Source organism: Podarcis liolepis (genome assembly GCF_965112155.1).
Source record: "Podarcis liolepis genome assembly, chromosome: 7".
Lineage (NCBI taxonomy): Eukaryota > Metazoa > Chordata > Lepidosauria > Squamata > Lacertidae > Podarcis > Podarcis liolepis.
The window spans coordinates 68573432-68590112 of record NC_139561.1 but is presented as its reverse complement, the minus strand read 5'-3'; the positions used below and the strand labels follow the sequence as shown (position 1 = coordinate 68590112).

Below are 16681 nucleotides of genomic sequence, written 5' to 3'. Positions count from 1 at the left end.
CTGCTGAATGTAAAGTAACACAACTGAAGAGAGAGAGTCCCAGCCCTACAGAGTTGACGCTTGCTATGATTGAACTTAAAGAAAAACAGACGAATCTGAGGATCAGAGCCCTACCTGAATTGGAGAAGGAAAGCTTGACAGACTTTCTCACACAGGAATTTGCTGCCTTTTGGGACTTGGACTTGGGTCAAGAAGAGTTTAGAATTGTGAGGGCCTTCAGACTTGGAAGAGGAGGGGGAAAAGAGAAGAATAGAATAAGAGACTGCTTGATCACCCTTCGAACTAAAGAAGAGAGAGATAGAATCTTGGGTTGGCACTACCAGAAGAACCTAGAAGTACAACAGTCAAGAGTGGAAATTTTTAAAGACGTCCCGAAATATCTTTCGGATTTTAGGCCTAACTACGGAGATATTGTTGCCCTGCTGAGAAGGAATAAAATCATCTTTAGGTGGGAGTTTCCCCAAGGTCTATCTTTCAGTTTCAAAAGAAGGAAAATAAAAATAATAAATGTTGGAAATGTAATGAGACTGAAGGTACATTCTTTCACCTTTGGTGGACATGCCCAAGGATTAAGACATTCTGGGAGATGATTTATAACGAAATGAAAAAGGTATTCAAATATACCTTCCTGAAGAAACCAGAGGCCTTTCTCCTGGGCATGGTCGGCCAATTGGTGCTAAAGAAGGATAGAACTTTTTTTATGTATGCAATAACAGCAGCAAGAATACTCATCGCGAAGTATTGGAAGACACAATATTTACCCACCCGGGAAGAATGGCAGATGAAGTTGATGGACTATATGGAACTGGCGGAAATGACTGGCAGAATCCGAGACCAGGGAGAAGAGTCGGTGGAAGAAGAAAAAAGTTTAAAGACTATTTACAGAAATACTGTAAAATTAATGAATGTTAGAAGAATGTTGGAATGAAGTTATATGGCTTTAGTAGAAATGTTATAAGGAATTAAGTATAAATAGATTAATAGAATATTCAAGGAAAAATAAGGTTAGAATGTGTTAAGATAATTATAGGATAGAAAACAGAGGAAGATGGAAAGGAATTGCTGAAACAAAACAACACACTGACAGCACTCACACTTCACCCCTTCCTTTGCCTCTCTTGATTACCAGCAGCAATTTCCGTGTTGGGAAGATAGGTTAGCAATACCGTCCCACCCCACTCAGTCTCACCAGAGTAATGGAATGGTAAAGACCATTGCATGGTAATCAACAAGCTGTTTATGTGCTTGCAGAGATTTTGTGCAACTCTGCCTCCCACACCTGCATGCCCCCCCCCCAAATCTGCTCTAGAAGGTTGCAGGGGAAATCCAGAACAGGTTTAGGAGCATGCAGGGTGACATGCGAGAGTGAGGATGATGGAACTTAAGTCTTGGAGCTATGCTGAATGCTCATTAAGTCCAGAGTCCACAAATGACCTACAGCACCGCTGCCAGCACTAAACCACACTGCCCTTACCTGACCTTTATATAGCTGAGTCCATGCCTTTAGCAAGGACTTCTGCATGCTGGTGGGATGCTTGTGTGAGACAGGGACCAAGTCCTAGCATGTCCTGGTATGCCCCACAGAGAAACCTACGGTCTGCAAATAATAACATCCTCAAGGTCCCAGGCCTCAGAGAGGTTAGGCTGGCCTCAACTAGAGCCAGGGCCTTCTCGGCTGCGGCTCCAATCTGGTGGAATGCTCTGTCACAAGAGACTAGGGCCCTGCGGGACCTGACATCTTTCCGCAGGGCCTGCAAGACAGAGTTGTTCCACCAGGCCTTTGGTCAGGGCGCAGCCTGACTCCCTCCTCTGGCAACCTGCACAGAATTTTGCTTAATTGGTTGCCATCAATTTGATTTTAATTAATTTTTATAATGAAATATTTTTAGATTGTGTGACTATTTGACTGTTTGATTATTTGATTGCTGTTAGCCGCCCTGAGCCCGGCTTCAGCTGGGGAGGGCGGGATATAAATAAAATTTATTATTATTATTATTATTATTATTATTATTATTATTATTATTATTATTACCACTGAAGGTGGTTAGGTGAACATGGAGGCAGTCATCATACCTTGTGTCAGAAATGTTTTGGCTATTACTTTGTTTACAGAAAACACACACATGAAGCAAAATACCCTTTTGAAAGCACATAATTGCTTCTGGGCTGCAAAACTGCATCTCGGTTCATATATTGCTAATTTGCTCCAAGCAGTTGATTTATTAATAGAGCATTCTAGAAATTTGCATATAACTGTGAATGCTTTTTATATGGGGTGTGTGTGTGTGGGGGGGGGGGAGAGAGAGAGAGAGAGAGAGAGAGAGAGAGAGAGAGAGAGAGAGAGAGAGAGTCACCTGGGGTATTTTATAGCAAGGCGGGACTGAAATCTTCTTAATAAATAGTAAAAGTATACAACTTCATTCTCCACTTCAGCCTTCCCCCATCTGGTGCCCTCCAGAAATTTGGAACCCTGATTCCATTCAAACCCAGCCAGGACAAATTTTGCTGGGAAATGTGCACTATATTTTCAAAGCACACTTGCACCACTTTAAACAGGTGTGGTTTCTTGCAAAGAATTCTGGGAACTGTAATTTATTAAGGGTGCTGAGAGTTGTTAGGAGACCTTTAGTCCCCTCACAGAATTATGATTCCCAGAATGGCTTAATGATCAATTCCCCTTTCCAGGAAATTCTAGTAATTGTAGCTCTAGGAGGCCCATTGAACACTGTGAGACTGCCAAGTAAACAGGCATAGGATTGTACTGTTTTTATTTGTGGATGTAACAGAAAGAAAGGAGAGAAAAACAAATAATAATAAAAGAAGAGTAATCAACAACAACAACAAAACCATTGCCAGCTGGCATTAACAAGAAGAACCACCAACCCTGATCTAAATGCAGAAATTAATATAGGCAGTCCAAATATCCAAAGAGGTACCTAAATGAAATTGATAATTATAGGCCATGCATTTAGTTAATAATAGTAGTAATAATAATAAATAATTATTATTTATATCCTGCCCCTCTGCCTGGGTTTCTCCAGCCACTCTGGGCGGCTTACAGCACATATAAAAACATAGTAAAACATCAAACATTAAAAACTTCCCGATGCAGGGCTGCCTTCAGATATCTTCTAAAAGTTGTGTAGTACTTTATCTCCTTCACATCTGATGTGAGGGCGTTCCACAGGGAGGGCGCCACTGCTGAGAAGGCCCTCTGTCTGGTTCCCTGTAACTTCACTTCTTGCAGTGAGGGAACTGCTAGAAGACCCTCGGAGGAGGACCTCAGTGAGGGCAGTGAGGTCTTCAAACCACTGGTAGCAGATAGTGGGTGTTTGTCCTTCTGCCCTTGAAGAATAATGATGGCCGACAATATGAAAACAAAGTTGTGATAAACCCAGTAAGCCCTGAAACAGAGAAGGTTCTCATGTGTTCCTGACAGCCATACTGCTGATGGTGAAAGGATGCACAGATTTAAGTGGAGCACAGGAAGCTGTCTCCTACAGGCATGCAGAAATCCCAGCATGGCAGCTGATTTTTGCGGGACACAGGAAGCTGCCAAGGAGACAACTCATTGGTTCATCCAGCTCAGTATTGACAACTACACTAATCGGCAGCAGCTCTCCAGGGCTTCAGGGAGAGGAGTTCTTCCCAGCCCTACCTGGAGATTCCAGGGATTGAACCTGGGATATTTGTATGCAAAGAGTGTGCTCTGACATTGAGTTATGGCCCTTTCCTTGGGGGAGAAAGTGGTTCTTTAAGCATCTTGGCCTTCAGCCTTCTATGGCTTTAAAGGAAATAAGAAGCACTCATTGTGGAAATAGGTGGCAGTAAATCCATCCCAAGTCCCTGTCTTAAAAAGAAACTCGTAAAAAAAATAGTAGGTCTTCTTGGGATGTGAGATTTATAACCATGGGAAATGAAAAGAAAATGAGGATAGCAGATTGCTTTGGGTTAGTACAGAGTGTTTGTTTGTAGTTAGTGATCTTGAGACCAAAATAGAAAATTGTACCTGATTGATTTAAAAAGCGGATTCTGAGAAATGGAGAGGAAGGGCCTATTAATTAAAAAATGCATTCAATTCTGCCTAATGGACACAGTTTTGCAAAACAACTCCCCCTAATCATATGCATGTTCTTTTCACTAATACATGGATTTTAATGCACATTTTACCCCAGTATATGCATCTTTATTTGTGTGACTTGGCTGGAGAACAACATTGCAAAATTCAGAGAAGTGAGAGTCTGTTTTGGTTCATGTATTGTTTCAGAAAGTGAGGATTTTTCTAGAGTTGCTTTTAAATGCAAGCTCAGTCAGATTTCTCCTCCACCCCTACATTGGACCAGCCGCGATCGCTGCTCTGAAACTTTAATCACTATTCCGTTCAACAGCCCTCTTTTGATGAATGTCCCTTGCAGGCCAAATATGGTGCCAACACATCTGTACCTGCGTTGTCTTCCTATTACCTTCTGGACATAGTTCAAGGCACTGGCTTTGAACTATAAAACTGCAAAATGCCTTGGCCTAATGTTCATTAGAGACCTCCATCTTGGCTGTGCTTTACAGTGACCTTTAAGATCAGCCAAGAATGCTCTCCTCTTGACAACACAATTTGTACACTGGGAGATGAAGACCAGAGCTATAGCTGTGTGGCAAAGCTGATATTCCACAGCCATTTCAGAATTTATAGCTTACACTTTATATTTTAATTCCTGGAATTAAAAGGAAAATTATTCTGGCAGTATTCTTTCCCATCACTGAGTAAAGTTTACTGAGTAAAGTTTACACCCAGGGATGCCAACTTGAATAAAATATTGGGGGGGTGGGGAGGTAAGCCCCACCCCGCATAATCGATCACGTGATGCTGTGCACACGAGGGGGCTGAAGACCCCTCGCCCCCCAGGAGTTGGTTCCTGTGCTCCCACCTTCCAAACATCAAACAAAAGAGTTGCATCTAATGTTAGTCCTACTTAAACACATGACTAACATTAAATCTCAATGGGTCAGAAGATTCAACTAACCTGGTGCACTAGGGAAAGCCAGGGCAACAGGCACAACAGGACTTCCACTCTCTCCTTCCCCCCATGTGCCACCCACCCACACCCCCAATCTGCTCTGGGGAGTCAGGAGAATCTCCAGAATAGTGCTGGGAGGGAGAAGAATTGGAGGAATTGGGTGGATTTCAACTCCCATTAGCCCCAACAAGCACATCCATTAACTTGAATGGGTCTACTCTGAATAGGATTAGCATTGAACACAGCCCAGTGTGCACAAGGTCTAGTTCAGCCCTGACTTTGTAAGGAGTTAAAAGCAAACACGTTCTAGGAATGAGCCAACAGCAGGAGTTACCCGCCTTGTCAACCTGGTCTGATGAATGCTGCTGACCACACAGGCAGATAAAGCAGGTCATCATCTCAAACGTTCCTTATTAATTTCAAGCAGAATAAGAGCTGGCAGGGGGTTGGGGGGCAAAGGGCGCCTAAGACTTGCAATAAATACTGGGACGCCAAGCAGTGAAAAATCCAAACTGTGACTCCATTGTTTGCTCATGTCATCAGCATCCGTAGAAGCAGGTCATGACTTTGTCCTCTTTGCAGCTGGGGAGCTGAGGCTGCTGGAAGCGGCTTGTCCAAACAGGCCACTCTGGCATTTGAACTTTAAGGCCAATTATCTAGCCAAGTGGTGGGGAGCCTTGGGCACTAGGGGTGTGCGAAAATGTGACTCTCCAGACCACTGCAACTGTCCTCAGTGGCGTAGCGTGGGTTGTCAGCACCCGGGGCAAGGCAAGTAATTTGCGCCTCCTAACCCGTGGATTTGTGCCCCCTAACCCGTGGATTTGCGCCCCCTAACCCTAACCCCCAGATGTTGCGCCCGGTGCGGCTGGGCCCCCCCTGCACCCCCCACGCTACGCCACTGACTGTCCTCAGGGCTCTCTGCAGGCAATGGTCCCTTCCAGGCCACACTTCTCACTAGCCCTGTTCCTGCCCAACTAGTGGCAGACTTTGGGCTTTCAGTGGCAACCCCTGCAATGCCAAAATTCAGCACCCCCCCTCCTCTCCCCTCCTATTGTTCATCATTGTTGCAGCGCCCTCTCAGCTTGGCACCCAGACTGGGCGAACCAGTCAAGCTCTCTTCAATCCTCCTCTGATCCAACTTTGAGTGTCCTGGCACTATGACAATGCCTCTTGCATGCTTGGATGAATGGATAGAGACGTGTTAGCATAGAAACCTCTGTTTCCTACATGGCTGGAATATAGATTATTGTACAAAGCTAAGTGACACATCTGTGTCCCCCGCCACCCATCCATTGCCCCACAAGATTGGCACAAGTGGCTTGCTTTGATCACCATCCAATTCCTTTTGGTAGCGAAGCTGGCAAGGAAAATGAGTGTCATCTTTGGAAGCAGGAAAGGGGAGGGCACTAATGGAGTGTGAAAAGAGGGGATGCCTTATGGCACTATCCAATGCAGAAGCAGCAGCTAGCCTGATGCCAAGCTGAGCTGCTGGGAAATCTCCCCAGAGCTTTTCAATTATAAATAAACTGGAGGGAGCTTTGAGCAGAGGTGAAGGGAAAACACAAGCAAATGGATATAGTGCAAACATCTTGATCCCTAACAGCCTCTCCCTGTCCTGCAAATGAACCAATGTTTCCTTCTCAAGAGAATGATTTTGTTGTGAAACCCTCTTGCGCAAGATCTGTCAATCTTGCGCTTTGACACATCGTGAGCTGCTGTGGTGCTCAATGAGGCAGCAATTTGACATCCTGTTCGGTGATCTTCACTCATGTGTTTGACCAAGCAAACTGATTACCGTACTTCATCCCGGCGGCAGTGGAAGCGGCAAAGGAATGGGAGGGAGGGGAGGGGAGGTGGGTGGAAAAGGTGAAAACGAACTTTCTGTGGTCCATGCATAAGAAGAGCTTTTTTGGGTCAGGCCCAAGGGATGGGGAAGCTGTGGCTCTCCAGATGTTGCTGGAATACAAGCTCCCATTATGGTTGACCATTGCCCAAGCTAGGTGGGGCTGGGGAGATCCAACACAAAATGCTGAGGAAGGGCACTGGGCAGACCAAAATTTATCTCCACCCCCCGGTGTTCTCACTGGTTGGTTGGGCCCTTTGGAATGCCTGACCAAAGACTGTCAGCATTGGCCAAATAGCTGGCAGCTGGGCGATCCAGCCTGCCATTCGTTGGGTCACCTGGCATGGCCCGAGGCTTGGCTGCAACACTGCCCACCATAGAACGTGAGTGGACTTATTGCTGACCATTGCCCATGCTAGGTGGGGCTGGGGAGAGCTTAAGTCTAGCAGGTACCCCACCTAGCTTACCACCCTGCTTCTCACAGTGGCCAACCAGATGCTTCCAGGAATCCTGCAAACAGAGCTTGAAGAAAACAGCCTTTTCTCACTGTTGATCCCAATGACTGGAACATATGAACAAAGGAATCTGCCTTACTAAGGATCAGACCGTACTAGAAATTCAGGTGCAACTTGGCTGCTCAGAGGAATTTGCATGGATTAAGACACATAGAGTAAGTGAGCTTTCTAGACTATCCCTGTACCTTTCTCTCCATGCTGACTTCTGCTTATCTCTTTCATGCTCAGATTGATATTTCTTAGGCTGCATCCCATTGACAACTTCCTGTTCCTCTTCACATACTTTTTTCTGGACCTTGAGGTGAGAGGCCTTTCTTCTGGATCTCTCTTCTGAGGACACAGCAGCAAACATAGCTGTTGGGAATCTGAATACGTGCAGCTACACACAGAGTCAATTAGGGTTTGGCCGACAGCCAAGGCAATGTGAAGGAGTAAGTCTGCCTGGTGATACAGAGGCATGGAGACAGCTCCATGATTGGTCAAGCTCTCTCACAGGAATAATAATTAATGGCCTACTAACTGGAATGTGTTAGTACGAGTTTGAGTGTAGGAGTTGTGAGTCGTGTAGGAGAGAGCTAGCTAAGATCCGTGTTCTGTTTTGTTCCTGTAAATAGTCCACTGTATATAATAAACACCTAACTACAAGTTCCTGGTTCCTGCTTCATCCATCCTGTCTGCAGCCAAGTTGCCAATTGCTTTCGTGGACTCTGTGTTTACTCTGCCAGGTCTGGCTAAGGTCCTGCAACAAGTCAGAAAGTTGCGAAACACCAATAGGTTTTCTCTATTTTTTCAACTAGATAGTTACCTAGGACTATAAAACTCTTTCCTGTCAAGAAGGTACTTCATTTCATAAACATAATCTTGCTTGTTTTATACCAAGTCACAGTCTGAAAACCTTTCAGCTAAAGGGGTGTTCCAAGCAAGGATTTATTTAACTAAAGTTAGCTTCTGCTGCTGCATATAAAGGCTGTTGACAGACCATTGCCCCATCTAGCTCAGTACTGACTGCACTGACTGGCATTGGCTCCTCAGGGTTTCAGACAATATTCATTTCCAGCCTTACCTGGAGATGCTGAGGATCAAACCTCAGACCCTCTGCATGCAAAGCAGATAGTTGCTATGCTATGGCCCTTCAGGGGTATTCAGCAATATGCTTCCTCTGCACGTGGAGGCTCAGCTTGGCTGTCTTGACTAAAACCGCTTGACATACCAGTCCTGCCTCTTAAAAGCCATTTGTGCTAGGGCCCATCATCACACCTCTCCTCATTGATTTCCATAAATCATCTGTGCATTGTGTGAAGCTGTACGCTATTCTTTCTGTCCTGACTCTACTGCCAATCAATTTCCCCGCAAGGAGCTCAAGTGATTGATGAGGCAGGGAGAAAAAGGTCTCCTTATGCATGTACTCCACAGTGGCATGCATCATTTTCTAAACCCTTCAACATATTTATTTCCCCACTAAGCTAATGTTCTAAACTGGGGGTAGCCAAAGTGCTGCACTCAGGATGTGGCTAGACTACAACTCCCATCACCCTTGACCGTGCTGGCTGAGGCTGATGGGAGCTGGAGTCCAACGACATCTGGAGGGCAGCACAATGGCTAACCCTGTTCTAAACCTTTTGACATCTCTCCCCACCCCTACCCCAAAACTAACGTTCCAGATCTTTAGGCTTCCCTTTGGGGAAAGTCCAAGAATCCAACGTCTGTCAGATGATCCCTATTAATATACTTGTTCGCAATGCTGAAGAGGTCCACGAGTTTGGTGAGACAAGATTTCCCTCTGCAGAAGCCATGCTGATTCCTTCTCAGCAATTCTTCTATATGCTTGATAATCATTCTCTTAATTTCAGGCATTCAGTTATGAGTGTGTTTGTGTATATAGGGCCAAATAGCTCTGCCCATGCACAAAGGGAAGGCACCAGCAAGCACTGGGAGATTTGTGAAGTAAAAAAACAAAAGCCAGAGGAGGAGAGAGAAAAACCTTAGAGGGGGAACCTGCAAAACAACAGCCCAAAGCATATTCTCATTGACCATGGGATGCCAACTGCTGTGGTGTGTGGGTAATAATAATAATAATAATAATAATAATAATAATAATAATAATAATACTTTACTATTTATACCCCGCCCATCTGGCTGGGCTTCCCCAGCAGAACTATAATGGAAGAGCGCATGGATAACTGATGGGAAAACAGTGAATAGGAATCCTCCACGGTACAACATTTTGTTGCAGTAGCCACCTATTCTATCTCTAATCCTACTTTCCACCAGTTTCTCAGGAAGGAACAGCTATTAAGCTAACTGAGTCACATCCACACCATTCATTTAAAGCTCATCTAACATGCATTTAAAAGCACATGGCTTTCACCAAATAATCATGAGAACCATAGTTTGTTAAGGGTGCTGGGCACTGTAGCTCTGTGAGGGGTAAACAACAGTTCCCATGATTCTGTGCAAGAAACCAAGCTCTTTATAAAAGTATAGTGTGGATATCACCTTGGCCTGTCATTTCCCAGATCCTTGCATTTAAAAAAAAATCAAATTATGTAGACTCCCTTCTAATCCTCTATTCAGAGGCTGGTTTTAGTGACAACATGCATACTTGTGTGCGAAGATCAGCAATTTCAGATCTGAGTTCTTTCCTACAGAATTCTCAGCTGGTTCAGTGAACTGTCCAGTTTTAATTTGTTGATAAGCCCTGGCACTAGCTGTATCTATTTTACTCAGTTTTCAGATGCCCAGAAAAAGTTGGCTTAGTGCAGCAACTGTCCTTCACCAAGAAGGCAGATGCAAAGGAATGATCCAGCTTATCTCCAGTCTGGGCTGTAGCTCAGTGGCAGAGCATCTGCCTTGCATGCAGAAAATCCCAAATTCAGATCCCGACATCTCTGGGTAGGGCTGAGAGAGACTTCTGCCTGAAACCCTGTAGAACTGCTGCCAGTCAGTGTAGGCAATACTGAACTAGATGGACCAATGGTCTGGCTTCCTATAAAGCAGGCTGCTATGTTCAATCTTCACCATGACTTCTAGTAAAGGTAAAGGGACCCCTGACCATTAGGTCCAGTCGTGACCGACTCTGGGCTTGCGGTGCTCATCTCGCTTTATTGGCCGAAGGAGCCGGCGTACAGCTTCTGGGTCATGTGGCCAGCATGACTAAGCCGCTTCTGGCGAACCAGAGCAGCGCACGGAAATGCCATTTACCTTCCCGCCGGAGCGGTACCTATTTATCTACTTGCACTTTGACGTGCTTTCGAACTGCTAGGTTGGCAGGAGCAGGGACCGAGCAATGGGAGCTCACCCCATCGCGGGGATTTGAACTGCCGACCTTCTGATCGGCAAGTCCTAGGCTCTGTGGTTTAACCCACAGCACCACCCGCACTTTTAATTCCTTTGCTGCTACTTCCTTTGTCTGCTTCTGATGTATGTAAATAAATTGTCATGTTTAATATTTTTAGCCATGTGCTCTGCAGATTCTTCTTTGCTTCTCTCTCTCTCTCTCTCTCTCTCTCTCTCTCTCTCTCTCTCTCTCTCATTGCCAGAGTTTGCCCTGCTTCCTGTTTTCCTCATTTTCCATTTGTTTCCATCCCCATAGCTGGACTTCTGTAGTTACATGAAAGAAAGGCACTTTTCACTTGCAAATTATAACTGAGTCATAGAGTAGATGTTAAAATGAGACTGTCTGTTTACCTGAAAGTTCACTCCACTGAAATAAAAATAACCTACTTCAGAGAAAATATTTTCTAGAAGGGAGATCTGAAACACACACACACAACGAAAGGTCTTGTGTCACCTTAAAGACAAACACGTTTATTGTGGCAGAAACTGTCTACTTCAGGAGTGGGGAATCTTCCTCACCCCAAGGATTGCTTTCCCTGGTGGGCAACCTTCTAGGGAGAGCACTTGAAAGAGGTGGGAAGGGCCTTGGGCAAAACTGGGTATAGTACTGGCTGCGACTTTTACCTTTGCACAATAATCTATATTCCAGCTGTCATTGACTTGTTGGACTCAGAGAAACAGTGGCAGGAACCAGTTGTGGAACCACCAAGAGAAGGCAGCTCAGAGCCCAAGGACAACAATGAGCGGTCAGAGAGGGAAGAGGGAGAAGATTGGGGAGGTAAGCGGGGAGAGTCTATGGCAGAAGCCGAAGCCGAAGCAAGAGAGTGGAAGGATGGAGGCCAAGAGGAAAAGGTGAGTTGGGCTGGTGGAGAGTTAAGGGTGTCTGCTCCTCCTGCTGTGACAAGCTCCTCTCTCCCTTGTCTCCCAGAACCAGAAGAGGCATGAAAGGGCAGGGGAGAGGTTGGCTTCATGCAGGCACTGTCTCCAATTGCTTGGGGGAAAAAACCTGGAACTTAAACTGTTGTGGAGAGGCAGGGACTTTCAGTCTCAGCAATGGATGGGCATTTGTTTTTATACACTACAAGTGTTGATGAGCAACTAGTGTCAGGGTGTTTGGGTTATTGCCAATGCTGGCTTGTAAATTGGCCACTATGATGATAATCATCCCCACCTGTCCTTTTTTTGTGTGTTCCGTTCCCTCCAATCCACTCCAACCCTTTGTTAGCATAGAGGGTTTATATGCAGCAGCAGAAGTTAACTTTTGTTAAACGAATCCATGCTTGGAGCACCCCTTTAGCTGAAAGGTATTCAGACTGAGACTTGGTATAAAATAATTATGTTTATGAAAGGAAGTACATTCTTGATAGGAAAGAGTTTCATAGTGCTAGTTAACTATCTGGTTGAAGAAACAAAGATGCCATGTTTGCCACTTTGTCCTCAGAAGAGAGATCCAAGGTGACCTCTTGCCTTGAAGTTCAGAGAAAGAAAGTGAGGAGGGCCAGGAAGCTGTAAACAGGCTGCAACTTAAGATGTAAACCATCTAAACATCAAAGAGAAAGAGAGAAGTCAGCATAGTGATAAAGGTAGAGGGGTAGTCTGGAAGTCCCTTCATCTATCCATCTTAACCCATGCAAAATGCTCTCAGGAAGCTGTGTTGCACCCTTCCAACACCCTTTGTGCGTATACACCTGCCAATTCAGAATTACTCTTTGTGGATCTGATGAAGTGAACTACGGTCCCCAAAACCTTGTGCCACGATAAACACCTTCATCTTTAGAGCATAGTATGCATGTGTGCTGGAGGAGGGTGGTGGGTCTTTTTAAGCCCAAGAGGAACATCAACTTGTGGGCAACCTTCCACTTGCCACATGCCGGGTTGGGAAGGGAGAAGGCAAAATTAAATGGGGCAATGGGTGTGAGTCTTATTCAGTAGGCTACACTCCAGCCATGCAAAAATCAGAGGTTTTATCATACACACACACAGACACCTCTCAATCCTCCATCTAGCCAAGCAAGAACTACAACCATAGCAGAAGGAAACTTTTGAACCAGGCAAAAGCACTCAAGAAGGGTATAGAGAAATGCCTGAGGTTCACCACCCTTGTTTAAGGTGTCACAAGACTCTCTGATACATTTTTATTTTGGGTGGGGGGAGCGAATGCTTCAGATAAGAGCACCAATGTGAAATTTACCATTAATTGTTTTTCAGAAACTGAATATGTGATAATAAGACCTCTTGGCTAGGGCACTTTATCCTAACTCCCATCCCCCATATCTATTTTTTTCCTAGTATTGTCAGTGATGGGGTCTGAGCCCAGTATTTTTGCAGAAGTTTGTGTGTTTGTGAAATGCCCAGTTTGGCTGAGGAAGTAAATCAGGTGAAGATGTGAACGAGGTGAGCTGAAGCATCCTTGGTACAGTGGTACCTCGGGTTACATATGCTTCAGGTTACAAACTCCGCTAATCCAGAAATAGCATCTCGGGTTAAGAACTTTGCTTCAGGAGAAGAACAGAAATCATGCTCCGGGGGCGCGGCAGCAGCTGGAGGCCCCATTATCTAAAGTGGTGCTTCAGGTTAAGAACAGTTTCAGGTTAAGAACGGACCTCCGGAACGAATTAAGTACTTTACCAGAGGTACCACTATATTGTCTTTGGGGAGCTGGTGCAGGCTTAGCAGCTGTGCGATCTGCTGATGGCAGTGTATATGCCTCCACTGCCCCCTGCTTACATGCTTGTCAGTAAAGCAGATATCACAGAGGCAGCATAAATCATTATTTCTCTCCCAGCCAAATGAAATGAATGGTGGAGGCTGGTCCATTTGGGCCAGGCATAGGCAAACTCGGCCCTCCAGATGTTTTGGGACTACAACTCCCATCATCCCTGACCACTGGTCCTGTTAGCTAGGGATGATGGGAGTTGTAGTCCCAAAACATCTGGAGGGCCAAGTTTGCCTATGCCTGATTTGGGCAAATGGGGTGCTGCCCCACCAAGCTCAGTTTACTGCCAGCCTGCCCTTATCTGCCTGTCTCCTTGCTTGGATCCAGTCCTGGGGGTGGCACTGTTTGCCAAATTCCTCCTCCTTAGTTCTCAGCTGCCTTTGTAGTACTTATCAGAAACCTAGAATTAGTTGGCTGTGAGTGTCAGTGGCTTGGGCTCCACCTACTGTCGGTCTTATTGCCATTGGCTGCAGCAGCAACCACTGAAAACAAACAAAATTCTTTAGTGCTACCCCTGGAACCTCTCACTACTTGGAACTGGAAAAAGGCAAAGTGATGCTTTGGGGGGGGGGGGACAAGACAAGACAAAACATCCAGCTATGCAGCAAGCTTTTGAGTGGGACAGAACTCTTCTTCGGGAGAGAAAGGCCAGCTTTAGGTGAAGTCCAGATGCTACTACTCCACCTTTCCCTGCATTTCCGATATCTGGGCTGTGAGCGCTGTTGTAGCCAACATGGCATTATCCATTCATAAGTATAAGCAGACTTCAGGGAGACCCAAGATTTGCAGAAAGAGCAAAAGGATTTAAGAGGGGGGAAATCTAAGGAAGAGAAAGAAAGCACCCCCCATAGCCCAATGTGCATGCTCGGTGGGCATGGAATGCCAGCTTATTCTCGAGGGAGGAGGAAAACTGGGGGACAGTGGATTGAAGTGTCTAGAACCCTGAAAAACAGCATTCCACACCGCATCATTTTGTTGCAAATCCCCTTTGTGATAGATTGCAGGTGCAATCTTGCATGCATGCAAACAGCAGCAACAGTGTGAAAAACATAACAGTGAACAGGAAAACCCCAAATGTATACTATTTTTTATTTCTCTTGGGCTTTGTGATTGTAAGCCTGTTTCCTCAGAAGTACGTCACATCAAACTCAAGTGGCTTTCCCACTGTGTGCCTTAAGCATTGCTGCTTTAATTATGGCAGGGTTGAGAGACATGTGGCCCTCCAGTTGTGGTGAGAGTCCAGCTCCCATTAGTTGTAGCCAGCTTGGCCCATGACCAGGGATGGTGGGAGTTCCAGTACAGCAAAAGCTAGAGGGCCTCAGTTTCCTTATCCCTAAATTATGGGATGGCAAGATGCTTGAGAGGCAAGTGTACAGACGTGATTGCTGCTGACAGACAAACAGGCCGGCAGGCCGGCAGGCAGACAAACAAACAAACAAACAAACAAACAAACAAACAGGGAAAGTAGAAGAGAGGATTTTGGTAATAAGGGATTTTTTAAAGTAATGATTTTTTTAAAAGTGAATTACTAAACTCCGAATGTAAAAGAAGTCTTCCTGAAAATGCTCTGGCTGTGTACACATTATCAGATTAAAACGTTGCTAGGTTCTTCTTTTTTCTCAATTCAGTTTGAGGCTGACTTGAGGGAAAATGCACCAAAATGCAGTATTTCATAAGAAACAGCAGGATAGATATGGATTGTGGTTAACATGCACACTGCTTACCAAACCAGTGGTGGGAGTGCATTGGATGCAGAGTAAATGGACATGTGTACACAGCCTCTGTCAAGAGGTAAACATTGACGAAAGTTTGATTCCATTTCCTCATCTTCCTCATTCAGACCATTTCTTTTTCCCCCTGAATGTGGGTGTTAATGGAGGGGAGCTGGGTGTTCATCCCTGACGCATCTTGGGAGCCCCCTGTGGCATGGTGGAGCATAGACCTGACATGGTACTTAAGCAAACAGATGTAGCTTGGCAAGAAATAGAAAGGTGGGGAGGTGTGTGTGTGTGTGTGTGTGTGAGAGAGAGAGAGAGAGAGAGAGAGAGAGAGAGAGAGAGAGAGAGAGAACAACAAGAATTATAACAGAATTTAATAAAAAAATTTAAAAACAAGCAGTTGGGTGTCATTGTGGAAGACTTTAAGATGCGATCAGTTGCATGGCATAAATCTGCTTTGAAGTTCTGGGTTCCAATTTTCCATCCCTTCGTAGAATATCTGGAGGCCTAAACTGCTTCTATTCTATTAGGAAGGGTGGGAGGAGGGTTGGGAATCAAGCACACTTCTTCCCATCTGCTTCCTGGTTTTATCTTGTTTAATGTTGAAGAGGTGGGTCTCTAATCTAATACACACAGATATTTCATATTCTCCGTATATGAGGATATGAATTCAGTTACATAACTTGCTGGGAATTATAAAACAGAACTCTTCCTGTGCAAGATCTAAGGGCTGTCCTTGATTAAAATATTACCCAGTTATCAATAGGACTGATTTGGAGAAGGGGGGGAGACAGACAATGTTTTGAGAGACTAGGGTGTCCAACTAACAATGCATCAAGAAAATCTGGGTTCAAATTCCCACCCTGTTGCAAAGCTTACAAAGTATTATTGGACCTGTCCCTGTCTCTCAACCTAACTCTAGGGTTGTTATGAGGATACAGTTGGGGGGGGGAGAACTATGTATGCTGCCCTGAGCTATTTGGAGGAAGTGTAGGGTTTTTAAAATTATTCTTATTATTGAAATCATAGAGATGTAAGGATTTTGGTTTTGGTTTTTTAAAAAAAAACATGTAGAAGAGGAGTTGAGAATAAAAAGAGGGTACTCAGGAAGGAAGGCAACAAACCCATATTTTATGCAAAGAGAAAGCACTAATGCAATTAGGTAGTGGAAATATGTTTACAGATAAAATGACTGCCATTTTTTTTAATGGAAAGCACGCAAGCCTCCTCTTTCTTTGTAACTATTGGAAGATAAGGTCTATCTGGTGCTTTTAAAACCTCTATAGATGGACTCTGTTCAGGCACAAAGCTATTGAACTGGCCAGTGTTTAAAGTTGTTGTTTGGAGTAATAATAATAATAATAATAATAATAATAATAATAATAATAATAATAATTATTATTATTATTATTATTATTATTATTATTATTATTATTATTTGGACTGATAGACACCCCATGCCAAAATGACTGTTTAAAAATGCAAAATTATCCTGTGTAGGAAGCCTACTTATCTCGAGTCAGACCATTGAGCCAGCTGAC

General features: G+C 44.6%; 1 long non-coding RNA gene across 1 annotated transcript in view; it reads right to left on the bottom strand.

The window, feature by feature from the left end:
- The window catches only part of LOC310710925, a 32327-nt gene that overhangs the window by 14508 nt on the left and 1138 nt on the right, over positions 1–16681 (bottom strand). The gene's annotated exons all lie outside the window — the stretch shown is intronic.